The sequence below is a fragment of the Astatotilapia calliptera genome, chromosome 23 (assembly GCF_900246225.1).
Source record: "Astatotilapia calliptera chromosome 23, fAstCal1.2, whole genome shotgun sequence".
In the NCBI taxonomy this organism is placed as follows: Eukaryota; Metazoa; Chordata; class Actinopteri; order Cichliformes; family Cichlidae; genus Astatotilapia; species Astatotilapia calliptera.
This window is the reverse complement of record NC_039323.1, coordinates 9,147,516-9,156,166: the sequence shown is the minus strand read 5'-3', so window position 1 is coordinate 9,156,166 and position 8,651 is coordinate 9,147,516.

The window sequence follows — 8,651 nt, the reverse complement described above, 5'->3', positions numbered from 1 at the left end:
ACTGGAAAATTCTGGGGACCTTGCAGGAAATTTAGGCGAGTACATGTCTGATAATATACAGAGAGCACTGTTTATAATAATCTAATTTTTTAATAACAAGGCAAGAAAAACAGCAAATACAGACATGACTGAATGTGTGGTACCTTGATCATAAACGTACAATGTACCATGGCTTGTACATGAACCCACACAATCTTCCCATAGATACAATTTAGGAGCCAAATAGGAACAGCAGCATGTTTTCTGAGTGCTGACAGGCTTGTGTTTTATCCTTTCTTTTAGCTCCAGACAGTATTCGCCTGCTGACTGGCTGATGACAGAATCAGAGGAGAATGGAGTTTGGCAGCTGTAGATGAGTCTGGTAGTGACAGGCCTGGATGAACAGGATCCCCTGGGTCTCCATATCAGTCCCAGCCAGCCTCGGGCTCTGCCTTAGGGCCCCAGGGCCTCTCATTGTTCCGCAGGGATGTTGTTTAATGCACTTTAATGAGCCTCACAATGTACCCTGGTGGCATGATGGTGACTTTGGTGTGGTTACCTCCTCGATGTGCCCTCTCCCCCCTTCTGTCTGCAGTCAGTGTTACTCACATGAGATGAATGTGTTGTTCACATGCTGTAGCTCTCCTATCAGTACCAAAGCTGGAACAATGAATATAAGAGAGTTCGCCATCTGAAGGAAACATCTTTGGGGTATTTTTCTTCAAGTTTCTGTGTAGATCATACTAGAAAAATATGCCTCAACATACCTCATTACAAGTATACACAATTATAATCCCAAACAAAGGCTGGATATGTTTTTAAAAATTATCTGCCTACATTGGTTGCAGTTATATACATACTATATAACTACAAGTCGTGTGCTGTCCAAGCGCTGATTGCGAACAAGGCATTTTCTCCATTATGACAGTTTTCACATATTTCGCAGAGCAACAAAAGGACTTAAAACAAAGACTGTGAAGGGATATGACATGCTAATAACTGCAGCTAAGGTCTGAGTGAAAGCAGCCAAGCTCTTTACTTTCGCCAAGCTATTGGTGCCCCATCTAGAGTTAAAATGAATTTATGATACTGCGTTTGTGTCTGTTTGTATAGGTATTTGGTTATGCAGACTGTAGGATAATGGGTCTGCAACAAATACAGACGTGCAACCCTAAAAAATAGGGTGTAGCTGGATGCTGAGGATGTTATGCTTAGGCAGAACACTGATTGGTTGAAAGGTTGGTTTGGAGAAGAAAGCGTCAGTGAAAAACAATTGTTACAGATCAAGAAAAAAAGCACAAGCTGACACTGGTGAGATTAGATGATTTCATTTGACTGCAAGAAAGTTCTCCAGGGCAGAGTCTAAAGGAAAGCACTGACAGCAGCACAAACACAGACAGGAGTACTCAGCATTGCTGGGTACTGCATATATTTTGACTGCAAAGTAGGTTTTGAAGTCTTGTCATAGAACCAAAGCACAGTCATGCCACTCCCTTTAGGGTTAGGATTAGCATAGATTTTGAGTTCCGGATTAGCTAAAATATGCTTTTCTCGAGCTACTGAGGCAGTGCAGTATACGGCACTTCCAAGTTACCATAAAATTGAAGATTGATCATATGTAGAATAAACGATGGATGTAGCTTCCAGGTACAAATAGACAACGTCATGTCCAGTTTCCAGACACAAAGGTTGTAAAACCCCTCGACTCGAGATTTCATAACAAGACTTCACTAACCACTGGGTGACATCATGGCAGCTATGTCCATCTTTTACAGTGTCTATGCACTAGATGCATTCAGATGTAATGCACAAAGAGGCTGCATGAAAATAATCATCTATATAACATGTAAATGCTTCTGTGGAAAAGTTATGCAAACCTGACTGCTTTATGAACCAGGTTTATGAGGAAGATAAAATTTAAAACTACTGGCAGCTGCTTACAGCATACATTTGCACAGTTGGTGCTTCAGTTCCTATCTGACGACACCTTTACAGAGACAGATATCTTTTTTACAGCAGGGTATTTACACAAATACTGCTGCACGATAAAACTACAAATATCTGTTATGTAAATCTCAAAAAGTCAGTTTAAAATAATATATTTGTGTTAAATGAATAAAAAAAATGCCTTCCTTTTACAATAAACTATTAGGCCAGGGGCTTCCTTATTTGTCTATTAATGTCTGAATCTTCACACAGTCTCTTACATTTGCAGTGAGCTGTAAATGCGTGTATGTTCTTTTGGAGGTCTTTGCTTGCCTTTGTCCTCTCTCTTCATAATTAAACAAAGATTTAAAAAAAAAAAAGCATTCTGGGCTGGCATTTTCTTTTTGAGCCGTGTACAGTGTCTACTGTACTGTCTGTAGAACCAGAGGGCAAATAATGACACAAAGCCTGATGTTCAGCATAAAGACAGTGAGAGATCTCAGACTTTAGTCAGACATAAAAGCTCGAAGGTCAGTTCCTCATGGAAAGATGCTGTCTAACCAAAAAAATTGTCTTATTCTGCTCACGCTATTCAGTGACATTGTGACACATCCCACACATTTCCCTTGAGAACAAAAATACTCGATTTCTCCCCACACCAGTCACGCCAAGCCATCATGTCTCCAGCGTTAATCGAGGTCTTGGTCAGCATGCCCTTTGATGGGCACCCAAACAGTCCAAGGCTTTGTTTACCTTTTAAAAAAAAAAAAAAATCCTTCACTCACAATCTCAGCTCAGCTGACGCGCAGTGACCGAGAACAAGTCGTTTTTGTCCGTCACGGGCCCGTCTGACATTAGCCAGAGCAACAAAGGAACTTAAAGCTCTGAGTGTGGAGCTGGCTCATGACCATGGAAGTGACAAAACATATGGAGATATGGCCTGTTAGGAACTGCAGCTAAGAGCTGAATCTGTCATACATAGGGAAACATGTGCAGACCCATTCAGATGTTTAAAATGATCACAGATGGGACACAAAGAGGCCTACGTGAAATTTACACTCAATTTGCATTGAATTACCCAGAGAACATCCTGCTGTGGACTCAGATGAAGAACTCCCTCTAGTGTTCATCTCAAATAAACCCCTAGAATGCACTATTCACACAGTCCAGACCACACCTGACACAGGTCATGATGAGAGTAGAAATGGAGATAAAGACACCTGCAGGCTAGGCACTTGGTTATTCATCTTGAAAGGCCTATGGTCACTTATCTGGGTATTTCTTTTAAGAATTACATAAATTAGCTTTGATTTAATTCTGTCTATAGAATCAAAAGTCAAATCTGATTAGAATAAATCAGATTAGACTTGACACATGAATGAACTTAACATAGTGGAGCTGACACAAAAGGATAAGACAGGGAACACTGAGGGAACAAATTAGACTCCAAAATAAGATTAAATTATAACAAGCCATCCATCTATCAGTCTGACAGCTGGGATAGAGCCTATCCCAGCTGTCAGAGGCCAACACCCACGACAGGTCACCAGTCTATCGCAGGGCTAACACAGAAGGACAACCAACAGGGAAAGCAAACAACCCAAAAGGTTCAAAAATCAAAATCAGAATTAGGATCACGACAAATCTGTGCTGCTTTATTATTTAGTATGCAATGAAATAAAGCCACTATTCCATTCTTGTCATCAGTTTCACTTTCCCACGCCATAATACTCAGTCTCGTCATCGACATCCAATTCAATTCAATTTTATTTATATAGCACCAAATCACAACAACAGTTGACTCAAGGCGCTTTATATTGTAAGGTAGACCCTACAATAATACATACAGAGAAAATCCCAATAATCATATGGCCGCCTATGAGCAAGCACTTCGGCGACAGTGGGAAGGAAAAACTCCCTTTTACAGGAAGAAACCTCCGGCAGAACCAGGCTCAGGGAGGAGTGGCCATCTGGTGCGACCGGTTGGGGTGAGAGAAGGAAGACAGGATGAAAGACATGCTGTGGAAATGCTCTGCTCCAATAAGATTCTTTCCCACTTTCTAGAAACCAATCAGCTTCAGTTTTATGTATATTAAATGTATGTTGTTGTTATTCTGCTTTTCAGACTCCCATTCCTGCTCCACCTCCAGGTCTTCAGATCTCTGCCTGCTTTACCACCTCTACAGCCAGCTTCTAGACGCCAGGGATTCAGTCCGATTCCTATTTTGAAAAGGACAGTAGTGCATTATTTCTTGATATATCACAACAACACTGATATCAGTTTATTTTTTAATGTTTTAACTGTCCGTATCATCTGAAACTATTTTTTTCTCATTCTTCAAATTGTGTAAGAAGCTCTGATCAGATCCTTTTTACTGGCAATTCAAAGGAAGCTGGAAAAAGCTCCCTCTTACTGAAATAAGCTGCTTTTAAATATGATCTCCCTGTCATCACTTTTCTTTTTCAAGCATGCTTTATCATTTTGCTTCCTTTATTTCTTATTCATTAATTCATTTAATAGATTTGTAAAATTTATTGCTATGTCAAAGGCTGATTTTTTTCCCTTTATCTTGTTTTGAGATGTTTTGCATTGTTCTTTAAAAAACGATGATATGCTTAAAGAGGTTTATCCTGAGATATACAGTAGTGTGCAAAACCCTTGAGCCAACCTTCATTTCTTTATATTTTGCTTCTAAGGATAGAGACTTTCTTTTATTTATTTATTTTTAAAAAGGTCTACTTCTCTGGGATTGCTGAAAGTCTTTACAGGTCATTCTTTGAACATTGGCTCCATTCTCCACTCATTTTCAGTACACTTCTTGCACTTGACCAGTTTCAGACTCTATGAATAATTTAAGCATAAAAATGACATCAAGTAGTATGTTTTTAAACAATTTGAGGAAATTGGACAAGTGATGCTCCAAATAAGTGTCCGACCTAAAAAGCTATATACAGCACATGAACACTATCTGAAAGTCGTGTCTGTAAGATTTTTTTTTTTTAAATCTAGAAAAGACGTGAGAGATGCATCTGGCCCTTCAGTGAATCCATCTGCTCACTGAAGACTCATCAGAAATGGTTTCAGCAAAAGAACTAAACTGAAACTTTGTGGCATTATGTCCTATGGAGTGATGAACCCAGATTTCAGCAATCTGGTTCAAAGATATCAGGAAAGAGGCTGGAGCCTATCCCTACAACCTGGACAGGTCACCAGTCTGTCACAGGGCAAACACATAGACACAGACAACCATTTGCATGTCTTTGGACTGTGGGAGGAAGCCAGAGTACCCAGAGAGAACCCACGCAAACATGGGGAGAACATGTAAACTCCACATAGAAAGACCTTGGCCTGATGGTGGAATTGAACTCAGGACCTTCTTGCTGTGAGGCAACAATGCTAACAGTGCCCTGTGCACCGTTCTATATGTAAAACCTGGAGGCAAATATGTAAAATATAGCCTTGTCATTCTTTTAGACCTCATGAAGTCTAGAAGTTGGCACATTTACTGGACATGCAAAAAAATGTCCTGAGGGTAGATGAGAAAGTGGGGAGAAAGTAATGATGGGTGACAGAAAATGGTCTGAGGAGAACTTCAGCCCTGGATCTAAAGCCTTCAGAACATGGCTTACCTGCTGAAACAGGTGAGCTCATATTGGTGCCCAACATTGCAGTTAAGAAGCAAAGGCAAACATAGCAAAAAACATAAAGTATAGAAGCTTCAAGTCATCTAAAATATGCATTTGGTTTTAAAAGCCAAACATGTGTTTTGGATATGAAGACAGTTAGACACTGTTATAGTCAAACTCTGCAGTGCTTTTTTACTTTTATAACAAAATGTATTTGTCTTCACTTGAACTAGATAAAAAGCCATTTGTCCTACATAGGTGTTATGAACTGTCAGATACACTGAAGGCATTTCAAAAACACTTTGAGTGGGTCTGATGGCAGATGGCAACTAATCTCAGAGCTGTGAAAGAAAATCCCATGGCAGCTTGTCCAACATGCTAGTCTCCCAACAGTTTCCCTGAAAGACCAGAGATTTGTCCACAATTACCATAAAAGTGTAAATGTAACCGGGTCATAAATTATATTTTGTTATAATTACACAAAATGTGTTCTAAACCCTACACTGTTCCTGGTATAACTGATTTTTAGGACCTCCAAGCCTGTAGTTATCTTCATTATCAGTTAGAACCCCTCCCCATCCTGTTCTTCTTCTATGGTGCAACCCTATAAATTTGGGGTACCTGTTTGGCCTCTCCCTTTTTCTACAATTCCCCTGTGAAAGAGGTAGGCATAATGTTTTTCCAACATTAATTATACCTTTATCTACCCTGATGTTTCTGAGTGTGTTTTAAGTTCATTTTTGTCATAATTATGCCTGTCTTTACTGCATGCTGTGAATATGCGGTATGTGTATAGGCACTGTTAATGCTAGCATGAACAGATACGTCTTGCTAGCTTGGAAGTTGTGGCTTGAGCTAACTTTCATCCCAACTGTTTATATTTGGCTATAGAAGCACACAAGTTATTTACTAGGAGGTCTTTCTTTTTACCTTTCATTGTCAGGCACCACGTAGATTTACATAAACAACCAGCTGCAGGTCTCATAGCTCACCCACCTTAAGGCTTTACTGATGGTACATGGGCATAACCATCATAGACTGGTGGTTCCAGTAGAATCAGAAGCAAGCTTGGGGCCACAGATGTCAGTAATTTAAAAGACGGATGTAAGCAGGGGAACTGCTTTATGTCAAAAGTGTTTGAAATGCAAGAAGAGGCTTTCACTTTGGGAGGTTTTTACATTACATTTAGATAATACTGATAATATAGAAATAGATGCCTTGCTTGCCCTGACAGAAAGTATGACTAGCAGTTGAAAGCTAACAGTTCCCTAAAAACAAGCTAAAACTGTGAATAAACTAGACAAAAATAATTTTTAAAAATGCTAGCTTGGCTTAATGGATAAAAAGTTGAACTATTTAGCTATAAATAGTGATAAAATATTAAAATGTATTAGGTTTAAATGGCTAGCAGCTGATATTTTTGGCTAACAGTGAAGAGAAGCTAATTAAGTATTTAGCTAAACACAAGGGACAAACAGCTAAAATATATACCTATATTATAAATAAAAATATATATATTTTAGGTGTATGTGTGACTTCTATAGGTGTGTATGGCAGAAATTGCTGACAGTATAGATTAATGTTTGACATAAATAGCAAGATAAACATTTGATTAAAAATAAAAGATTTCAAAAATACCAGCAAACCTCTTGTGCGTCACGGACCGGTTTATGTCCGACAATATTTTCACGGGCAGACCTTTACAGTGTCATGGATAAATAGAACAAAATAAAACCAGTACTGGTACAAAAAAAAAGAAAATTTATTCATAACACACGGGAAAAGACCCAGGGAAACCGAGTTAACGATAAAAACTATAAAAAATAACAATAAAAACCCTGAAAAACATAAATTTCACACCTGAGCCTCAACTCTTGCGGCCCGGTACCAAACAACTCATGGACTGGTGTACTCACTTTTATGAAATACTGTAAATAACTAATGGTATGGATAAACGGGCATTAAACATCCAAAGAGTAGGTAACTATATCTAACCCTAACCCTAATGCAAAGTCGAATAGAAATGTGTTATAAAAATATCTCAACATGATGTATTAATGACGAAGGGGCTCGTGAGTCTATCAGACAGGCTGTGTTGTAAGAGTGCAACACGTGAAGAAAGGTTGGTATTTTGATCTGAAGTAGCCAGAAATTAAAGATACATGAGACATTTTCAAAGCAGTCACATTTATTCATCTTTTTATACACATTTGCTAAGCAGCCTGTTGTGCTAGCAGTTGGCTTTGATAGGATTTACTATGGGATTTCAAGAATGCTTACTAAAAAATAAATACAAGACAACGTGTTCCACAGCTCAAAAATATACAAAGGTCTGAAATTAATGTAAACTTTAAAAACATGTTTTTTTTATTTTACATAAGAAGCAATTCAACAACCTTTGTAACAATTCTAAAACGTTATTTAATTTACAAGTTTTTACAAAACCCCCCACTAAAACCTACAAGTACTGTATACAGAGGTTGGTCTGTATCTAGATGAAATGCATCTAGTACCGTAAGTTTAGTTCTTTATTATTGGTTTGTTTTCAAGAACATTTCAGTCAAGTAAACGACAACAGTTCAATGCCACCACGTGTTTTTAGCCTTTGGTAGAAGCATTCCTGTACTTCACTCCTAAAGCATCCTCGGGGTGTGAATATTATTAAGGGAAACAGCTGCATGTACACATCTATAAATATCTCCAGGTACAGCAAGAGACAAAAAAACTTCACAAACATCATTTTGTCAGTGCAGGAAAAAAACAAAAAAGTTGGAATGAAGGTTCACAGACTTAACTCATTGTGTACCCTGTTATATAGTGTTATTAATATGAAAATTAAAAGGGTATTGACAGCATACCTACAGGGAAGAACAAGGCTTCTGCCAGTTTTGCATAATGTTTGAGTACCATCACTCCAATAAGCTCCATGTACTTATAAAATTATGGTGAATACATGGGACTAAAATATACCAGGGTTACAACCAAAACCTTACATTTATATTTTTGGCATTTAATTACATTTTTAATGAAATTTTATAATTAAGTTTCCAATTTGTCTCTGTAACCAGTGTCTCGTATAAGATCTAAAACACATCTCTTATGAACAAAATAAGTATGTG